General features: G+C 32.0%; 1 protein-coding gene across 1 annotated transcript in view; it reads right to left on the reverse strand.

Annotated features, from left to right (window-relative positions):
• The window catches only part of LOC115885763 (homeobox protein OTX1-like), a 66,136-nt gene extending 65,320 nt beyond the window's left edge, over window positions 1–816 (reverse strand). Inside the window, exon 1 of the mRNA XM_030904773.1 lies at window positions 541–816. The gene's annotated coding sequence lies outside the window, so the exon portion shown is untranslated. The remainder of the gene's footprint in view (window positions 1–540) is intronic.
• Between the last annotated feature and the right edge of the window lie 22,759 nt (window positions 817–23,575).

Below are 23,575 nucleotides of genomic sequence, written 5' to 3' on the forward strand. Positions count from 1 at the left end.
TAGTTAGCAGTTTCTACCAAAAGATTAGGTAATTATAAATAACGTTTAGTTTTAATGATTAAAATATTTGATTTTTATAAAATGTGTCTTGATAGAGATAAAAAGAAGTTTTGTTGTAGTATGATAAAAGTCTGATTAGCAACTTATAGATATAAAATGTAAACTTTATTTGCCCACCAATCAATTTTCTTATAATAACCTTGTTGTTGATACGGCAGTCCGGTGGAATAGGATCAATAATTAGGAAAACTGCTCATTTTTGAAGCAAGCCTAATTGTAATGTTAAAAAACAAGAATTTTTTTTAGTTAGTAAATGTTTTCAGTTCTGCAATTTGCTTGAGAAATAAATGCGTATCATACTTATCAATATTAGGAAAAATGTTCTGAAAAAGTTAAAAATCTCGAAATACCACAATATCTGTTTCTAATTGGTGCTATCCTCACCAGCATGCATCGAGGGTCATCCGGTGTATCGCTAAATCCAAACCGTAAACAAAGATGGCGGCGGCGGTAGTAAACACCGACCGCTAACGAACTCACCTTGTCGCCGAAAAAGGACGATCACACCAACCAGCGGCAGCCAAAAACGTCCGGTCCTCGAACGTGGAAAAAATCGACGCCTAATAAACAATATAAGAAGATAATCTGCAACGGCGTCGACGATACACTAACCAAAGTCAATATATATATCACTGCTCTCTCATCTATTTGTTCACTTAGTCAAACGGCACAATACCCGAGTTAAGCCGAGGTACTTAGAGCGAGATAAAACCGAGAGTTTAAGCGCAAATCGGTTTACCGTAGATTCCTAACTATATACACGCGCCTAATACGAAAGCTGTATTAAATAAGTAGAATTGATCCTCACTTTTCGTGGCTCGGGACGCGCCGCCGTAGCCACGCCCATCCCGAACGGCAGAGGGAGGGGTGGGGTAAGGGGTAGGGGGTGAGAGGGGCGAGGCCAGGCGCCGGGCCAGCGACGCCGGGCGTCGAGCGGGCCGGGTAACTATGAGTACGCGGTGAAAAAATGGGAAAATTGTTATATTTTTCATTAGATTCCTATAAAAGAGTTGTGTTGTGACGAATGTTTACGGTCATCTTGGTTGGTTCACTAAGGTTCAAATCCACCGTACACGCCAGGGGCGTGCGGAAGAAAATTAAGTGAATAAGGAGCGATATCTAGAAACTTACCTAACTATCTGTAATGCAAGTCGACTAATTCAATTGTAAGAGATGGCCCATCGTGCAGTTTGCAAAAAACAATAACCTATCATTACTTTACTGTCAAGTTCATATCATCCTATAACTTACGAGATATATTTACTGATTAATATTACTGATGATTATATTATTAGAAGACTTATATGATAAAAGTTCCTTCTCTACTTAATTACTGACATTATACAGGGTGGTTCGAGTTCTATTCGGGAAACCTCAGCAGCATATTCTGCAGATAAAAATAAGTTATAAGTTCCTATAAATATGTTCTAAAATGCTTCGTTTCGGAGAAACAGGGTTTAGAAATTTAATTTTTATTTCTGTAAAAATTGCCTCGGCTAATGGTTCTCGAGATCGCTGGTGAAATCAAACCGGCATATTTGCAAAATGCATATTTTTCACCAGAGCGCTTTAAGGTTTTTGGATGTGATATTTTCCTTTTAACTTCCGTTTTTTATTGATTTTTTATTACCGATTTTTATTGAAGTATACGATATGCCGATTGGACATATAAATAGACGGAAAAAATGGAAATTTTTTGCACCAAAATCTCAATTTTTGCACATATGCAAATAATCAATACATGTCACTATTAATAAAAATTAAACATGTTGCCTAGATACAGTTCATACACTGATAAAAAAGATAGACTTGAACTAAAGTCGACATCGTTCTTGAAGAAAAAAATTTATTAGCAAGAGAATTTATTTTAGTGTAAAAGAAAATATTTTGCCTGAAGAAAACGCTCTCTTAACTCAAGAAAACTGGTTCTCTTGAAAAATTCGAAAATTTCTCTTGAATCTATTTTCACTCAACCAAGTGCAAGTTACTTTGTTTTAAGATAATAAGAAAAATACGCTAGGAAGTACTTCATTCAAGAAACATGGCCATTTTTCCAATAGCTAAATACTCTTTTGATGAAAAATAATAACGACATGCAAAGACGACGACGAAGGACGGTATATACAATCAGTCGTCCGATGGCATGGCAGTCCGATCAGTCGTACGTCGCATTTCATAGTACGCACGGGTTTTGTTGAATTTTTGGAATTTTGCATAATTTGCTTTTTAAACGCATATCGTATAACAAATTAGTGATCGTTATTAACATGCATTTGTCATTTTTATGGACAAATTTTAGATATATGGTTTAAAGGAGGTTTCTGAAAAAATGGAAATTAGAGCATTTATTTGCTATATTTGAAGGTAAGAGACATTTATCTAATGCACCTGTTCAGATAATGCATGCGTGATATAGATAGAATAAGAAAATAAGAATATCGATCGATTTTTTTATGCAAATAATTACAAAAATTTTAGAATTTCAAGTCGTCGTATTAAAAAATTCAAAATGTGACAAAAGTTTATAATTTTAATAATTTATTTGCTATACTTTGATTAATCGTGATATAACATTTTTTTTTAATTTGTAGAGTGATGAACCACCCCAAAAAATACCAAGGAGTGAAGAAGCAGAAATAACTACTATCGAGAAAATTAATATCACTTTACTTACTACTCTGTAGTAAGTAAAGACCAGGACAACCTAAATTTATCAGAAAATAATATACCTCATAATATGCCTGTATTGTATATGATGTATAGACTTCTCTTAGATCAAAATAAATTTTAGTTGAGTCAATATTATTCGCTATTGGTTTAAGAAAAGTGTCTCTTTAATCAAGAAATGTCCCTTTTCAATCAAGAACTTTTGCATGAATCAAAGAGACTATTGTTCTTGTAGCAAGAACTTCTTTGCATATTCATTTTAGGTGAAGAGTGAAATGCTTTGGACAGATAGATTATTCTATTCTGTAAAGTAATTTTTTAAAGCTTATGAAAAGATAATTAATGCTTTGGGCAAAGTAACGTCGTTCTTGACCCTATTGAAAAGCGCCAATCTTTTGGGTCAAAGTCATATTCATTTCGACTGAGAGATCCTTTTTTTTTCAGTGTACCAAATAAACTTTTAGTCACATGATTAAGCTTGACCGGCACAGTGTTGCCCACTTAATATATTTTCTTTTAATCAAAAAATTTTATTAAGCAAAAATAAATTAGTTATAACTATATTAAACAGTTATTATTTACATCAATAAAACTCGCCTTCTTAATAGCACTTAAGGGACATAATAAAGGGTCATTATTACTTTTCCTTTCAAAATATTCTAATAAAGTTGCGATGAGTTTTTTTACTACTATTAAGCTATCTTGTACACTTCGCACTAAAAGAGGTTCTAAAAAGAACAATGTTCGACTGTTAGGCCTTCTAGTAAACATTTTTAAGCTTAAAGTTACACAACACTATTTATTTAAACCAAAAGCTGGTAATACAAAACTAAAGTGTTAAAACGAATGACAAGGTCAGGAAATAAATAAATAAATGCGGCAATTTGACATTTTTAACAGCAGAGCTACCACCTGAATTTCCAGCGCGAAATTTAAATTCCAGTTAATCAGGCCGGCTCGGAATATGTCCATCGTTGGCAAGAATGAATTTAAAAATTGTGCCCTCGATTACGTAACTAAAAGTTTTATTGATATGAAATATGGTTATTACTTCCCCTAGGAGATTCGAGACCTTGTCGTTGGTGGGGAAGCTCTTGGACATGTGCTAGGGGGAGCCCCTCTAGCACTTTGGCTGGGTCTACAGAGTATTTCACTCTCTTGTTTCTGGCTGTAGTGTCGTGGCCAGGTAATTGCACGAAGTAATTGTTTATAACGATGCCGGATGGGACTACACTGTCCGTCATACCAGGCATCTTCTAGTGTCTGAGATCATGAGTGTGATCATGTGTGATCTGTGATCATGTCTGTGATCACGAGCAGAGTGTGTGCGGTGAGGTATTAGCTTTACCACCTGGACCTAGAGGAGACAAGCTCACCAAAAACCTAAATCCTATAATGTTGGGACCAGGTCAAAGGGATGCGTTGCTAGATAGAAGACTAGCCTCTACTGGCCTCAAAATTGGGGCACCCCATTGGGAGCAACCCATAGTATTCTTGCCTCCCTTACGATTACATGCGGGGCCCTGTAGACGTGGACCGACTAACCCTTGCGGTGTAATTGACCACAAATTCAAGGAGGCAATAGGGAAAGAAGGATATATATCTTCTATTATAGATTCGGGACAACATTGGTATCAGGTCTAAGGAGAGATCAAAAAAGAGGTGAAGCAAATGGAGACAGATCTCCCACACTGAAAAAAAGGATCTCTCAGTCGAAATGAATATGACTTTGACCCAAAAGATTGGCGCTTTTCAATAGGGCCAAGAACGACGTTTCTTTGCCCAAAGCATTAACTATCTTTTCATAAGCTTTAAAAAATTACTTTAGAGAATAGAAGAATCTATCTGTCCAAAGCATTTCACTCTTGACCCAAAATGAATATGCAAAGAAGTTCTTGCTACAAGAACAATAGTCTCTTTGATTCATGCAAAAATTCTTGATTGAAAAGGGACCTTTCTTGATTAAAGAGACACTTTTCTTAAACCAATAGAGAATACTATTGACTCAACTAAAATTTATTTTGATCTAAGAGAAGTCTATACATCATATATAGGCATATACAGGCATATTACGAAATTATTTTCTGATAACTTTAGGTGTTCCTGGTCTGTAGTAAGTAAAGTGGTCACATTTTGAATTTTTTAATACGGCAACGACTTGAAATTCTAAAATTTTTGTAATTATTTGCATAAAAAAACCGATACCTATATTCTTATTCTATCTATAGCTATGAATGCATTATCTAAACAGGTGCATTAGGTAAATGTCTCTTACCTTCAAATATAGCAAATAAATGCTCTAATTTCCATTTTTTTAGGAATTCCTTTAAAGAATCCATATATCCTAAAATTTGTCCATAAAAAATGACAAATGCATGTTAGTAACGATCACTAATTTGTTATACGATATGCGTTTAAAAAGCAAATTATGCAAAATTCCAAGTGGAAAATAAGACAAAAATTCCAAAACAAAAATTCCAAGTGGCAACAAAACCCGTCCGTACTATGATGTGCGACCTATGAAATGCGACGTACACAGATCACGACGACTGATCGGACTGTCGACTGATTGTATATACCGTCCTTCGTCATCGTCTTTGCGCGTCGTTATTATTTTTCATCAAAAGAGCATTTAGCTATTGGAAAAATGGCCATGTTTCTTGAATGAAGTACTTCCTAGCGTATTTTTCTAATTATCTTAAAACAAAGTAACTTGCACTTGTTTGAATGAAAATAGATTCAAGAGAAATTTTCGAATTTTTCAAGAGAACCAGTTTTCTTGAGTTAAAAAAGTTTTTCTTCAGGCAAAATATTTTCTTTTACTCTAAAATAAATTCTCTTGCCACTAAATTTTTTTTTCAAGAACGATGACGACTTTAGTTCAAGTCTATCTTTTTTATCAGTGCAGCCTCCACCTCAAGGGTACCTCAGCAGGAGACAGGCTCCTCGACTGTGAAGGGCACGGAGGGCCAAACGCCAACCGTGGAAGGGTGTATACCCTCACACTGTAGAGGTGGAAGCATTTTAGAACATATATTTAAACAAACTTTGTACTTAAGGTGAGTTTATATATATCCGTAATGCGTCGTCCGTCGTTCCGTCACTCCAATCTTTTTTTAAGTATGAGTTGTCATTTTTGGTTTGGCATAAACCTAAAACATTGCACAAAATCAACGACGTACGACACATTATGGATGCATGTAGAAAAAAGAAATATCTATGTTAATAAAAATTCACGAAGCATAAGTGCAACTTTTGTTACAACCTCTAAATATAAGTAGATACCTAATGTATAATAACGCAAAATTTTGTTATATCGGATGTCTATCGTCACTGAACAAAAACACTTAAAATACAAACAAAATTATGCCAAATTCCGCCAAGATTAGAATCTGTGGCTAAAAAACTTTAGAGTTGCTTTTAGTCATATGCTATACAGAAGTTTTGTAAACCAAACAGGCAAGTGCCTAATGTCCATAATCCAAATGGAATTTAGATTAGCGTACATAATCATTGCCGTTCTAAATTTAGATAAAACGTATTTCCAGTTGTAATGCTATCGTTAGGTTTCGATATTTGATAATTTTTTTCCTTTTATAATAATGAAAAATTATTTTCAAAAAGTTTAAGTGATGCAGAGTTTTTGAAGACATATCCTCTCTTCTATAAAGAATGATAGGTATACAATGTTACCATATCGTAAAAATGCTGTTTAAAGTACAACCTATAGGTATACCCTGCTGGTCATCCAATTTATGTAGTCTGGATTTTAATGAGTTTGACAGAGAATAATATAAATGACCGGTTGACAGACAGAGAGACAAAATCAAATGCGGGATACAGTGTTGCCGGCTTTTAGGTTTGTAGGAAAATGTGTGTGGAAAAATATAAGTTACTTTAAAAACTGTTCATGTATTATACTACTGAAATGATGATAATATATCTAAACTAAATATAATCTATTACAGCTGTAGTAAAATGAGTAACTAGTAGTGAAAAATGAAGTTCCAACCCTAAATGCAACATTTTTCGTAAATGCCTGTGTTTTTTTTTTGTAAACGTTTGTGCAGTTTGAAATTTTGATGCAAAATCCGGCAATGACATTAGTATGAAATCTGGATAAATTACGCGTTCAGCGTTGAGCACATATTGGCAGCATCGCACTTTCTCAGGTGTCTAATAGTCAAATGTGAATAAAACAATGAAAAATGTCAGCGTTACGTGAATTTCATAACCTATTGTTGAGTTATGTCAACCTATTTTTCTATGGATATGTCATTATTCTTATTATACGAGGGAATGAAGACGCTTCTCAGCATTTTCGATGGTTTGAACAATATTTATAGCTGCCAAGTCCTAAATTATCAATTACTTATTGAGGAATTTATAGAAGAAGAAGTAATTTTCACTAAAGAGCAAGATAACGCACAAAATCACAATTTTTTCGATTTTTACTGACAGTTCAACAAGCAAAAGGATCCTTTAAGGTAACCGTTTTCGAATCGCTTAGCGCAATCAGTAAAGCCGCTAAGCACGTCAAATGAGAATACCCATATCACCCCTAATACCGGGCAAGAATACCTAAAAAGAAAAAAATATGGAGTAATAGTTTCTGTTTTCCCTTTTCACTGATTACAAATTCGACTGCCATTCTACGTGTTTATCTCGGATGATGATAAGCATAATAAATACAATTTTATAGAAATTGGGAGGGTTGTCAATGGCCTGACAATTATTCCTTATTATTAGGGCCACTCTCTCTAACATTATTAGGGGAATTATTTTTTCGAGCAATTTTTCATTAGGTCAATCTTTGTTTCGGTGATTTGCATTCGGTCAATTTTTCTTCAGTCATTTGATTTCGGGCAATTTTTCGGATTACGATAAATATGGACGCTTGTTGAAAATATTTTCCAAGATAAATAAATTACTTAATTGTTTATAAAATGGAGAATGTCGGGCTATTAGACTTTGAGTCAACATTTTCTTTTGGAATTACTTTTAGATTGGAAACAATAAGATCTAGAATAATGCTTAAGGTCAGTATCTATATTTTAGTGTTTACAAACCTTAAAAAAAACAGTTACTAAAAAACTAAACGGACCATTGTGATTTATTAAAATGTAAGACAATATAATTAGTGATGGGACAACTCGAGCGAAAATTCGCTCGTGTACTCGATTATTGAAATAGCCGACGTCGCTCGATTATGAACGCGAGCGATGCAAGTGACGAGTTACAAGCGACGAACGCAAGCAATTCCAGAATGAAATAAATTGGAATCCGATTTTGATGTGACATACTCGATACAAAGCCGAGCGAATTTTCTACATAGATTGCAGGTAGCAAATTTATACGACGTTAACCGTTGCGTATCTGAGTGACAACATTTTACGACCTACATCGACAAAGCTTTAAACTAAACTAAATCAAGCGAATTAACTTATCGCTTGCCATTTGCCATTTATCACCGAAAGAATATGTGCTCTGCGCAGGCCACTTACTGCTTGGCGTTACGAGTTGCGAGTACAACAAGCGACGGGCGAAAAACCGTATTTTTAAATACAAGCGAAATTTCAGACGAGCGATCGTTCGATTATGGAAATCGCTTGAAACTCCAGTACTCCATTATTAATATTAATTGGTTTTGCCTATCACTAAATATAATGCCAACTAATAACTAATCCTGTTTGCTCCTAAAAAAATCATAAAATAAAATCACACAACCAACATCGTACATCAAATAACCAAAGAATAAAAAGTATTTCTAAAACTGCCAAAATTTTGTTGTTTTTGAACTGTCGTCTCCGAAATAGCTCCAAATTATCCAAGTCGAAATTTATAGACAGTCTCCGACTCTATCAAACTTTTTCCTCCGCGAAAATTGTCAGATTCCACCTCGCATCCACGACGACGACGTTTGGCCAAATTGCCGATTCTCAAACGACCGAATTGATTCACATCCCAGTTGGTGGAGAACGGGTCACGTGACGACGCTTGCGCCTCCGCCACTGGGAGGCTGAGACAATGGTGGGCGGAGTCTGAGACGGCGATCTTTGCAGCAGGAACGAGGAGCCACCGAAGACGACGTTCGTTGTCTGCGGTGGGTTTCAGCTTTTCGAATCGCGGTTTTGTTTTACCCACTGGGTCGCGGTTGTTTACCGTCCGACATAGGGTTTGTAGCAGGTCAATTTGAAAACAGGGTATTTTTTGGCCAAGCTTAATTTTTTTGTTTAAAAGCATTGTTACTTTTCAATATGGGCGGTCTAGTTTCGCTGCCCACTCTTTTACAAAGCATTATATCGTTATTTTTTGATTCGAAATTTCATATTTCCATAATTTTTTTTAAAAATTGAGGTATTTAAACTATACGTTCAAATTAAGTCTTTTCATCACACATATAAAGCTGATATTTGAGAATTATGTAAACTCAAAAAACAAGTTTACGCTTGATAACGGTTAGTGATCCTTCTGACCGAAAGGTTGTGTTAATCGAAATAAATAAAGACAATAGAAGCCCTTTCTGAAGAATTCTTTCATTTTCAATACATCTACCTACCCATACAACAAGCTATTTTGCAGCAACAAGCAACACTTTGTTGCTGCAACATTGCCGAAACTTCACAAAGCAAGTTTGCTCTTTTCGTTGCAGAGAGGTATATACAAGGTAGCAATGCTCCTTAATATTCCCAGCAGCAAAATTGAGAGGACAATGTTGAGAAAAAAGTTTTATGCAAGGTTATTTAAAACCTTGTCACAATCTTCTGAAAACATTTCACAATATTATTTAGAAGTTGGTAATGTAACTTAGTAAAAAGTTGTCACATGATAAGTGTCATATAAAAAACGTAACGTTTGTTATCATTTTCGGTGTAACAGGAAGTGACCAAAAGCAATTAAATACGTCAATCAATCCTAATTTATGTCATATACTATACAGGGTTGTTCACCGCATACGACACGGACTATTGTAGCTAAACGATTAGATTTTTACAAATTGTAAGTTTTGGGTTCGTTGAAGAACTATTAGAGCTACGATTTAAAAGTATTTTTACAAGATACAGAGTGTCCCAAATAAATAAAAAAATATCAAAGTTTTATTTTTTTTAATGGTTGGATTAAAATAAAGGTAAATTTGATTAAGGTTTACCACCCTTAAACTTTACCGTTTTTGAAATATTTTCAATCTTGTGAAATAGCAGTAAACATTTTAAAGCTTAATTTCTCCAAGGGTATCAAAGTTTTTAATACTAAATATTTACTGAAGTTTAATTATTGGTCAGTTATTGTGTTGCAATAATAAAAATAACACTACCTCATGTGAGTGTCTATAAATTAATTTTAAATAATTTCTTGCTTTAAACGGCAATAACTTGTGTAATTTAAATAGAACATCCTGTATATTTAAGAGAATCAGATGCACAATTTAATTGGCCAGCAAATTGTATTATACCATTTTTACCTATCCCTTCAAGTTTTCGTAGAAAATGCATTTTCTTATAATTTAGACCTCATTTATCAATATACCCATGGAATATTGACATTTAGTATTGTTTTTTAAAACAACAAATGTACAGGTGCTTAAAACGATAATACTACCAGCCTATTGGTATACAAAAATAAAACTATTTAAATCTTTATAAAAGAGTATACCATTAATTAATTGTACCACCATTATTTCCGTCAAAATATCAATTAATTTCATATTTAATTGTGTTAATAAATTATTCTAAATAAATGTGGATTTGGAATCAAAAATCAATATAATAATAAGTTATGAAAATGAACGTCTCTGTTGTTATAAATAAGCATCCGTCAAAAAATAAAATAAAATTTTTAAGGTGTTACTTTTTACCACACTGTCTAATACACATACAAAATTAAGTTTTTCAGTGTTTGGAGCAATTATTATTAATCAACGCAAACATACAATTAATGTAGTTTGAATACTGGAATCATATTAATTGGTCCTCTTTTATAAATATTTAAACAATTTTTTTATTTTTTAATGACATAAACGAACTATATCGACAATATTAGTATGTGTACCCTTTAAAAAATTGTTACATCTTTAAAAATAATCAAAAATGTCAATATTCAATGGGTATATTGATAATTGAGGTCTAAATTATAAAAAAATGCATTTTCTACGAAAACCTGAAGACACAGGCAAAAAATGATGTAATACAATTTGATAGACAATTAAATTGTTCATCTGATTCTCATAAAATGTACAGGGTGTTCCATTTAAATTAAAGAAGTTATTGGCGTTTATAGCTAGTTATTATTTAAAATAAATTTTTAGACACTCTGTATAAGGTAGTATAATTTTTATTATTGCAACACAAAATTTAGTAAATAGAAATACTTCAGTACAACATTTGGTTTTAAAAACTTAAATACGCCTGGAGAAATAATGCATTAAAATTATTACTGTATTTTGACAAAAACCTAAATATTTCAAAAACGATAAGATTAAAATGCGGTAAACCTTAATCAAATTTACCTTTATTTTAATCGTAGAAACTAAAAATGTAATAATATACAGGGTGTTCTATTTAAAAAAATAAAACTTTGATATTTTTTATTTATTTGGGCCATTCTGTATCTTGTAAAAATATTTTTAAATTGTAGCTCTAATAGTCCTTCAACGAACCCAAAACTTACAATTTGCAAAAATCTAAGAGTTTAGCTACAATACTCTGTATCGTATGTGGTTAACAACCCTGTATATTAGCATACCAAATCTCGTTTTTTTATATGAAAAAATAAGAAAGTTATAGGGATAAGCCCGAGAATAAGCCACTTTTGAGACGTACCCGGTGTAAATTTATGTACTAGAAAACTATATTTCATAGCAATTAAACTATTAGTTGCGTAATTGAGGGAGCGATTTATAAATTCATTGTTGCCAACCATGGACATATTCGGTGCCGTACCTTCTGGAATGTAAACTTCGCGCTGGGGTTTCAGGTGGGAACCCTGCTCTAAAAAATGTTAAGTTGACCCATTTATGTACTTATTTCCTGACATTGTCATTCGTTTTGACACTTTACTTTTGCATTACGAGTTTTTGGTTTAATTAAATAGTGTTGTGATACTTTCAGCTTGAAAATGTTTACTAGCAGACCTTGCAGTCGAACATTATTCTTTTTAGAACCTCTTTTAGTGCGATGTGTACAAGATAACTTAATAGCCGTAAAAACTCATCGCAACTTTATTAGAATATTTTGAACGGAAAAGCGGTAGTAATGGTTTGGTTTGGTAATGGCCCTTTAAGTCCCTTAAGTGCTGTTAAGAAGGTGAATTTTGTTGATGTAAGTAATAACTGTTTATATATCTGTGCCGGTCAAGCTTAATCACATGACTAAAAGTTTATTTGGTATAACTATTTGAATTCCAAGTTTTATTTTTAAATTTAATACCATATTCTGAAATAAACCTCTATTAGCTTAAGGGGGCTTTAAGGTATGAAGAATTCCAAAAATAACATACAAATATGTAAAAATATGTTTGGTTTAATGCTTGTTTTGTTCGTATCTTTAAGACATTTATATACCGAAATATTGCAAATATACGGATCAGATTATTAATATAAAATAACGAGATACCTAAACATAAATATATTTTCTAAATATGTATTCCAGAGACTAATAAAGATTTGTTTTGTGGCTAAAATTAACCAATACAATTTTAGATATAGAAAAGGAATGTAATGTTTTTGTTGATTGTGACCGCCTACATAAAGTTCAAATGTCCTAAAAATAATATTCTAATAAAGAAATGTCCAATATATAAATAAAAAAATCCGCCATCGATCTTCTATGTTATAATTAGATAATTTTATAAAGTTATTTAGTGATTGTGAAATTGATTTTATGATTATTTTGTTCTATATTTGGTTACCTTAACAGCATCATTAAATCGAACATTAAGGTTCTTTAAGGAACATTAAGTATATTTTTATTGTATTTTGAACTTTGAATATACTGGAAAAATTACATTGTTTTGCCAAAAAATAAATTCTTATTAGTTTTAGTAACATTAATTAATTAATTATGAAAAAAATCTCGTGAGTGTATTTTACTGAGTGTTCATAGATAGTGTTCATAATAGAAAACTTCTACTCTAACTCAGGAACTGTTAATTATACATGGTCTGGCAAAAGTGCGTCGGGCTCCTCTAATAAAGGATTTCGGAATGTTGTTTAAGCGCAAACCTAAAGTATGTATTAGGATGTATTTCAGGAAAATATTTTAACTTCTACAGGGTAACTCAAAAAATATGAGTGGATTGGGATAATTTTTTTTAAACAGAACACTCTGTATATTATTGAATTTTTCTTCTTCCTGATGTGATTACTTCACATAGTCCTAAGTGAGAGCGCCCACGAAAGTGACGAGTAGCATCTGAAGTGGCACGTAACCTGGCAAGTAACATGCATCTAGCAAGTTAAGTCGAATTGATCAAACGACAATAAGTGTGTCAGGGCACACTGAAATAGCGCTGTCAGAAATGTGTCATTTGTCGTTGTAGCTTGCCATGCCACTGCTTCAAAAATAGAACTGGTTCTACTTTTCGCCACGTGCTATTAACACGTTACTCGAATTTAGTAAAAATGAATGAGGATTTGTACTTCAATTTTTGTATCACTGATTGAGGCTTGTCTAACTAGCACATCAAAGGTTTCTTTTTTCATACTATAAAATGCTTGAAATCTTTCAGGAAATCTTTCAGGATCATCAATTTCTTAAAAATACTAAATCCACTGTTCCTTTGTCTCGTTTTGCAAAAGGGGTGTATGCAATAGCTACGCTTTGGATAATTTTGGTTCATATTAATTATGTTTACAACTGCTAACAAATCTTCATCCTCTGTGGACGACATGTTTACGCCACTGCCACATCACTTATATGTGCGCTTTCTGAAAAATCATGCAACGTTATTGCCATATCATTTCCATGTATGTGCAACGTCATATGCTATGTCACTTTGGTGGGCCCTAGGGAGAGCCCTAAGATATCATTAAAGGTACTGGGTTAGAGCGGCATCCAAGGCAACGAAAAAGCCGATGAGCTAGCTAGGCAAGGATCATCGGCATCCTATCTTCGTCCAGAGCCAGTACTGGGAATACCCAAATGTATGGCCCGAAGTGCACTAAAAGTCTCGATCAGGAAAAAGGAGAATGTCCACTGTAGGAACACACAGCGCCACAGGCACAGCAAGGCCTTTATCCAAGGCCCTAGCTCTAAAACCACAAAAAAAACTGTTAATGCTTAGCAGGTACGAAGTGCGGATTAAAACAGATCTTTTGACAGGACACATGGCTGTCAAGTGTTACCTGAACAAGCTCAACCTGTCTCAAGGAAGTCTTTGCTGCAGACTCTGGGATAAAGGTCCTGAAACAGCGGAGCACAGAATATGTCACTGCGCGGCTCTGGCTCGCAAGCGACACATTTTATTTGGTAAAGCTAGGCTAGAACCGGAGGAACTATGCTTCCATCCTATCAAGGACCTGCACAAGTTGGTGCACAGTACAGTGATAGGAGAGTGGATGCATCACATATAAAAAAGAAAGGACGGAAGCAAAATAGGCCTCACAGGTTGCAGTGTTTCCGGCACAGGACTGTCCCTTATTATTGAAAAAAAAGTAACAATTTCATTTAGTAGAGGAGAAAATGACAAGCGGGAAAAAGTATTTTGTATCAATAAATTAGAAGTGCAAAAGAAAAATGTTTTGATGTAATGTGGTAAATTAGTGTTTCATTTTGCTGTAGTAACACCAAAGTTCCAAACCTCAACTGTAAAATTGAATCATTGAATTGATATTTTATGTGACAAGGTAAGACACTTAAAATCGAGTACAAACATTTTATTATATACTAGCGTGTACCAGCGACTTCGTTCGCGTCGAATTATTCATTTGTAATGGTGATGATAAAGCAAAGCAAGAATTACCATTAACATAAAAACTGGATAAAGTTTCATCTCGTTGGAATTTGACTTTCGAAAAATCCGTTTGCCAAAAATAAGCTTTTTACGTCAAGCAGTTTAAGCAGAATCGTGGTTAAGAAATTACCCAACTTTTTGGAACACCCTGTATGATTTTTTAAAAAAAATTCAAAATATGTAAGCTTTTTACGTCAAGCAGTTTAAGCAGAATCGTGGTTAAGAAATTACCCAACTTTTTGGAACACCCTGTATGATTTTAAAAAAATTCAAAATATGTAAACAAACCAAATAAATTATGTTTGTCCAAGCGTTTACCCGAAAGACTAACCGTTTTTTAGATAACAAATATTGTAATATTTGAGTTAAGTAAGAGTTATTCCGAAAAACTCACCGGTTTTTAAATAAAATATATTTTAATATTTGAGGGATAGTTTCACCCCCTTAGAATTCGAGTTTCGAAAAATCCCTTCTTATCGAACCTCTACACCCTAAAGTCAATCTGTTTTCAAAAAATCAGCTTTTTACGTCAAGCGCTTTAAGCAGGATCGTGATTAATCAATAACCAGATTTTTCGAAACACCCTGTATACATTTTTAAAAAATCTTAAAATATGTAAAAAACAAAATAAAATATACGTGTTAAGGGTTTTTTTTGGAAACTTGACCGTTTTTTAAATAAAAAATATTGTAATATTTGAGGGGTGGTTTCACCCTCTTGGAACTGGAATTTCGAAAAATCCATTCTTATCGAACCGCTACACCCTAGAATCAACCTGTATGCCAAAATTGAGCTTCTTACGTTGAGTGGTTTGAGCAGGATCGTGATTAATCAGTATGTCAGTCACTTAAGGATTTTATATATTAGCCTTGATTATGTATAAATAGATGTACAATGAGGGCTTAGTACAAGCCCGTCTTCTAGGTGGCGCCTTGCCCGTTCTGAATTTTTGTATTCCCCTACGATTTTCTTTGAGGGGAATCCGTTAAACCCGCCCATCGTTCAAAAATGGAAGGGCGCGAGGTCACATCTATTGGGCTACTTATTAGCACGTTTCACGCATGTTTTACGAAAATAGCTTTCCTTGTTTGTTTCAACTGTGACAAGAAAAAAGGAAAAAAAGTCATATTCGTTTCTAAATTCGGCAGTTTTGTTTATCTTTCTCGACTTCTGATTTCGTTTCGTTTAGGTTATGTCTTAAAAAATAATTATTTATAAGCTGTTGAGTTGAAATATACCTTAATGCATATCTAAATAATTAAAAAAATCAATTTTTTCGTCCCCCACGAAGAAACGAAACAGTATTTTTGAATATTTGGATTACAAACTATTATTTTATGAGTTTTATGTGTTGTGTTTACGTGATGTGTAATGTGTATTTTGTACCTGCTGGATAATATTTTGAAACATATTTAATTAAACAAAAAGCATCTGTATTACAGGTGAGTAAATACTGTTCATATTTATTTCTAAATTCATATAAATTTGTTTTAAATCACTCTTGGTTTTTAGAGTTTTACCTCATAGAGAGTCTGAGATAAGTTTAATAATAAACATTAAATTTGATAGATTGATAGATAGATTAAACGATAATGGCCAGTTGACTTTAAAATTTAAAAAATACTGATTTTATGCTATAAATTATGTTTCATTTCTTACTTTGCTTTTTTGGAACTGTCAGATATATTGTGTATTTTATAATTTTTCTTAATTAATAACGTAAAATATTGTTTATCTACACTCAACCCTGTGTTTAGATAAAGCTTCATATCAGATTTCCTATTTTATATTTTCACTCAAATCATATTTTTGTAAAATAGGTATGCTTGCATGCAAAAGTAGCGTAAATTTGACAGGGAGGTATTTTTATAGATATACAGGATGATTCGTAGATTTAAATACATATTTACTTTAGAGTTGTATAGTTTGTCAAAAGAAAAGCTATATTTTTTATTTTTTCTTGGTGAATTTGTCAAAAAATTGTCATTCCAGAAAATACTATAATGTCGTAATCGTATAGAGTTCATTTTGACCATTTTTGGATTAAATTTTTTTGTTTATATAATAAAATATATATTTAAAGCCCTTTCTAAGTTAAAAATAAGTAATATGGAAGTTTTTTACTGGAACTAATTTAAGGTAATGTTCTCTTCATATAATTATATAAAAATATGCTAAATTCCTAAATTATTTATATGATTAAATTTTCTTTATATTATTTTTTTTGTATTATATACAGGATGAGTCAAAACTATATATTATATTTTTCTTTGCTATTTCAAATGGAACACTGTATTTTATATCATAAATCAACAAATCTTTTATCCAACTTTTGTTTTGTTAAGATCTATATCCCAGATTAATAGTTATTGGATTGTTCTCAATAATTGTCTCTTTGAGAAAAACATGATTTGTTTTTCGCAATTTTTATTAGTAGGTTTGTCGTTAAAAGTGATGTATCTACATATTTATCAGCGACAAAAATTAAGAATTAGATGTCTAAAATAATTTCCTAATTATTTTTTTACTTAGCGTATCAGTAAATATTATTTATTTTATCGCTGCAGCTGAAAATAATTATGTATTCCAAAACAGGACATTACTGTATAAATATCGATTATTGGATTTAAAAATTATTTTTCAAAACAAAGTTGGAGAAAACTACGTTTATGTCATAAAATGTGGAGTTCTCTTTGAAATAATCGAGAAAAACCCAACATCTAGTTTTGACGCCACCAGTATATATCATGCATTATAGTTGATTACATACGTAGTTTTGTTTGGTGAAAATGAAACTTTCTAAAAGTATTCCCAATTAAAACATATTAAGAATTTCCTACATTATAATTTTGAAAGACGTTTGAGTGGGCAGACAATTTGGTTTAAAATAATCATATGTCTAAAAAATTTAGTCTAAAATAATCAAAAACCACTTAACACATATAACTCGCTTTTAAAAAATCTAAAAGAAATAAGTTTGTTTATTATATGTATATTTTATTAAATTATTATAGGTGTGACTGATAAGTGGTCGTACTCGCCACTTTAACCAACCATTGTTGGGACCATGGTAGGACCTTCAGAGATTATAATGCGAATTTTTCATACCATGTAAATCTATATACATATATTAATAAATGCGTTTGTTTTATTAAATTTGTTTTCTTATATGGTATGAGCGAAAAAAAACGGCGTCTATTTGTTTATGTACAAATATATGACATCGATATTCATTTCCAAGCCACCTCTGACGCCGTTTTTTTATCGTATGGTATACACTTACATATCTCTTATCCTTTAAATCCGATTTATTTCTAATAATTATAAAAATAAGATACCTGATTGATTCTTCCGAAATATTATAAAATGAGATATCAGGAAATAAATAAAGTTAATTATCTCGTTTGTTTTGGGAATTCAAAAAAAAAGGGCATAGAGAATCTTAAGAGACACAGTTCAAATATTATTTTTGAGTATAATGGGTGCTTCAAAAAATGTGGCGGATATAATGTAACATGTTTTTTTTAATGCAAAACTCTTATTTATAACTTTTATTTTATTTTTCGATTCTGCCTAAAATTCTATAACTTTTTTTTTTTATAAATAACGTTAGTATTTGCAAAAAAAATTATTCCTATGTTACATAATTGTCAGTTGTTTCCTGAAGTTGGGCTACCCAAATTTGGTAGGAGTGTTTTACAGAGTGAAGAAAAAGATATATGTAAAAATACTTGGAGTTAGATGCTACACTGTGTTCAAACAGATTTTTTTGGCTGATCCTATATATTATTATTTTTTCTAGTGCTTTTACAAAACCTTTCAACATTTGTTAAGAAAGTATATTAAGTACATCTATACTCTATACAGCTTGCAATCTGTTCTGAATTTTTCAATTTTTATCCTTCTTTTACTTCATTTACACTATAACAAGTTTTGCCATGACAAAACAAAAATTATTTATTATTAAGCATTAAAGTAATTTATATAGTTATATGACATTATTAATAGAAATTGAAGAATTTTGTAAAATCTATCAGAAAAAAATATAATATACCGGGTGTTTTTCAAAAGTGGCTTGATTGACGTATTCAATTAGTTTCGGTTATTTCTTGTTTCACCGGAAATGACTACAACTTGGTTTTTAAATGGTACCGTCGGTATTTTTTTACTTTATTTGACAGAATATGGCATTGTGAATAGAATAATTTAATGTCAACTTTTGACATATTTACTTAAAAAATTGTATTTTAAATTACAATCTAGAGTGCCATGATAAAAAACAACATGTAACCGGTCGTAAAGGTAACGACAGTTTGACTCGATATACGAAGTGTGTGGTACCAAATTACCTATATTTACCAGGTACAAAAAGGAAAAGACACAAAAAATATTAGACGATCAAATCAATTTTTCCGAAGCTCCTTGATTAAAAATTAATGGTTTTAACACAGCCATGACACTAGATTGAATTTTAAAGTGCTATTTTTTTTAATTGAAAATGAAAATGTTGACATATGATATATGTCATTCTATTCAGAATGTCATTTTCTATCAAATAAAGTATAAAAAATACCGAGGGTACCATTTAAAAATCAAATGTTGTACTCGTATACATTTCCGGTGAAACAGGAAGTGACCGAAACTAACGGAATACGAATCAATCTCGATTTATGTCATATACTTACCTACTAACATTCCGAATTTGGTAAACCCTGAATTTAATTTTTTTATCTGAAAAAATAAAAAGTTATAGGAGGTGAATCGCTTTTGAAAAAACACTCAGTATAGGCTGCGTCATTGAAAGAATCTGCAGATATTTTTCTATTTTAAATACGTAGTCGAATTTCAAAAACATATATTAAACACCCTGTAGCTCTACCTTAAATATCTACATATAAATATCTAATATTTTTTCTTCATCAACAAATTGAAATATTACAAAACTAGTTTTAGGTTACACCATTATTCAAGAAATATACGTAAAAAAAGTAATAGAATTTTACGCAGAATCTAAAATAAAATAGGATGTTACATGTAAAAAAAACATTATGTTAAATTCGCCACACTTTTTACAAAGTTACAGACGTAGGTAGGTATAGTTTCATATTATATTCTTTAATTATCCATCTAAAAATAAAATATTTATATACCTAATATAATACTTTAGTATCCAACAAGTGGCTATGAAAATCAAAATAAATATAAATCCATGTCCAAAAATAAAAAATGTAAATAACGCTTTGAGGTATAAATTCGGTTCGAATCAGATAAGATATTTTTATTCTTTACCGAGAATTATATTTGAGGGGTGGTTTCACCCTCTTGGAACTGGAATTTCGAAAAATCCCTTCTTATCGAACCTCTACACCCTAGAATCAACCTGTATGCCGAAATTGAGCTTCTTACGTTGAGTGGTTTGAGCAGGATCGTGATTAATCAGTATGTCAGTCACTTAAGGATTTTATATATTAGTATAGACTCAAAACACACGTTTCATGATTTGTCATTACAGGTACATTGTACTGCTTTGATTGATTACAGATACATTGTATAAGATTTTGTTCTCGTTATTTCTGATTAAACTTAAACACGGTTAAAGGGGTATACTTTTATACTGAAATATATAAATTAATCATAATGGCGTAACTAGTACCTCTGCACTCTACCATACAGGGTATTTTGATTCCACTTTTTCTGAATTTGTCACCCCATTTAAGCAATTTTTTACTTGTTAGTGGAATTTTCTCGTATGAATAATTAGAAATATAGAACATGTAGGAAGTGGCAATATTGCATCCCTTTTACTGCCGTAACGATGGTAATATCAGAGATTAAAAAATTATACCGTGGGAAAATTTGCGGTGAACAGGCAGTTCTAAAAAGTTTTCGAAAAATATACAGGGAAATTTAAAAGAAAATGCCCGATTTTCAACATCTTTTTTTTGCGAAAAAAAAGCACTTACTCACCTTGTATAGAGAGTGTTATCCTGACTTTTGCATAAAATTTTAAAGAAATCAATGCTGTTTCAATATAATATATTGAAAAATACAAGTTTTCATGAGACAAATATTGTTACATTAAAGTTTAATTTGCTTTAAATAATTATGTACTTTAAATACTATTTATTTAAAGCTTTTTTTTATATAGAAAGTGCCACTAGTAAAAATCTACTAAAAAATTGCAAGACTCGCAAAAGTCTTACAGCAAGAACAAGAGCAGGACCAAGACGGGACCCTGCAAAACCAAGACCAAGACCAAGACTACCTATTTCTTGCAATACCAAGACCCAGGCGACTCTTGGTCTTGGTCTTGCATTTGCTCATCACCAGACTCTATTTGAATATTAGAAAATAAACTTCACATTCTCATTGCCGTGGATTTTTTGTTAAGTATTTTAAGATCTAAGTTCTAAGATTCCAAAATTAATGATGTATTGCACTTAGAACAATTCATATTAGTTATAGTGGCGTGCGGTGAAATTTATACAAGGGGAAGCGATTCGATAAAGTTAATGAAAAAAAGTCGAAAAATATGTTTAACAGATCACATATAAACCACTACCTAGATTCATATTACTTGCTATGAATTATTAATTAAAAAGCTTGGTTTCAATGTATAGGAAGCGCCGGCGCCGCTTCCCCCACTTCCATGGACCGCACGCGCCTGTATTAGTAACAGTTTGCATAAAAACTCAAGTGCTAGAGAAAGAGAAAGAATAATCGACATGAATTTCTCAAATAAGTGGGATACATCACTAGTTTTGGAACATTAGAAGTTCCTAAAATCCTTAATAAAAGTTCCAGTGGCGTATTTAAATAAAGAAGTTGATGATGATAAATCGTCGGTTTTAAAATCTGATAACACCATCTTGTAAAATAAAAAATGCGGTAATGAAATTAAGAATTTTTTTATGTCTTTTGAAATAGAATCATAAAAAATAAAAATGGAATCGCAAAAAATCGTTCTTTTCTAAAAATATACGGTGGTGTTCCAATTTTTTAAACCTTTAAGCTGACATTTTGGTCAGCATCAATTGGGGCAACTTTGCCTCCTTTAGCTGACATCATATTTCTTCTAGTTTCCGAAATTTTAATATCGAGGCTCGAATTTTGGACATCCTATAGACTAAAAACGATAATTGTAGAGTCATACATTTTATGGCAGATTTATTACTTTGATCTTTTTAGTATTAAAATAGATATTTTTTATACAAGACGATAAAATGGTATTTTATTTGATAATGCAATTTTATCGCCGTGTATAAAACAATATATTTTTCCATAGCGAGTTCCGTTTTAAAAAATATTCAGAAATTATTATTTCAAGGAATTTATTACGAGTAGATAAAATATTGTGCTGGGTTGGCGTTGGTTTCTATGTAATTTAGCAAATAACTAAAGCTGTCTCTTTAGTTGTCAGTTTTGAGACAATATTTTTTAATTCTCTTTCGTGTCGATTGCTGATTGAATTGGAGCCCGAAATGGCTCAAAACGAAATAAGTAAATTACCAACAGATATTCAGGCTGAGGCGACAAACGCCATATCCAAACCACTTCCATTTAAATCCCGAATAACTTATGAAAAGGAATACAAAAATTTTCAAAAATGGAAGCAATTAAAAAACGTGCGAAAAGAAATAAAGTTTTTAACCTATCCTCGCTGTTAAAGTATCATTTAATCTACCCTTGCGGTTAAAGTACTATTTTATCTACTATTTTTTAACAGTTGCTCTGGAAAGAATTAACATATCTATTTTAGTTTTCCTGCACCCAAACATGCCCAACTGAAAAAATGTAAATATTAATCAATTAAAATATAATACAGTGCTTTTAAATGGCTTTTATAATGTGATGAGAACTTGTCATTAGGTCAGTAATACATCAAATAGAGAAAAACAATGATAAGTCGATCAGATGCATCCAAAAAAAAGTAAACCACTTTATAAAAGTCAAAGTTGTAAATTAAGCAAATAAAAAACATTACAGATTTATTTGTGGCTCGTACACCCCCGATCCCATGTAATATTCCTGCATGCTCGAAGTGAATTTGAGCCGCTCCGTTGCCATTTTTCCTTCACCACTTAATCCGTAAACGTAAGCTCTTATTGATTTCTACTCTCTGTGCATTCATAAAAAAGACCTAGCTTCTCTCCCCTTCTCTCTCCCTCCGATTCCCCCCACAGCTTTTTGTGCGTCAGTTTTGAGTGGCTTTTCAGTTTCCTGCTACCTTAATTTATTGTTTAGCGTTTTACGTCTAAAAGAGCACTCGTCAAAGCAAAAAATAAAAAATGGAAATGAATAATTGCTTGGAAAACTGAAATATACATGAAATGTAAGTGCTGCTACAAAAAGAAATCTATCAGTAAAGAGAGACAGAAAGAAATGCAAACGAAAAGAAAATTACTTTAAAAAAGATTGTAAATAAAATGAATAATGTTGGTAAAGGCTATTAGTTATTTTATTGTAATTCATTTTATGTGACTTAACAAAATTTGAGTTCCGTTTTATTGTTTTGTTTTTTTTTGTTCTAGAAATTAACCTAACCTAACTAAATAACCTAACCTAACCTAACTAAATTTTTGCATTTTAGAATTTTGATACGGAGAGAGGAGAATAGCGGGTGCGTCTCAAAAGTGGCTCACTCCTATAACTCTTTTATTTTTTCCGCTAAAAATCGCAATTTGGTATGTTAGTATATGACATAAATTAGGATTGATTGACGTGTTCAATTATTTTCGGCCACTTCCCGTTTCACCGGAAATGACTACAACTTCTGATTTTTAAATAGCACCCTCGGTATTTGTTTACTTTATTCGATAGAAAACGACACTCTGAATCGAATGACATCTCCCATGTCAACTTTTGACATTCTCGAATATGGTTTATTTAAAATTACAAC

The sequence above is a fragment of the Sitophilus oryzae genome, unplaced genomic scaffold (genome assembly GCF_002938485.1).
Source record: "Sitophilus oryzae breed Bouriz unplaced genomic scaffold, Soryzae_2.0 scaffold_41_pilon_pilon, whole genome shotgun sequence".
NCBI classification, from domain to species: Eukaryota; Metazoa; Arthropoda; class Insecta; order Coleoptera; family Curculionidae; genus Sitophilus; species Sitophilus oryzae.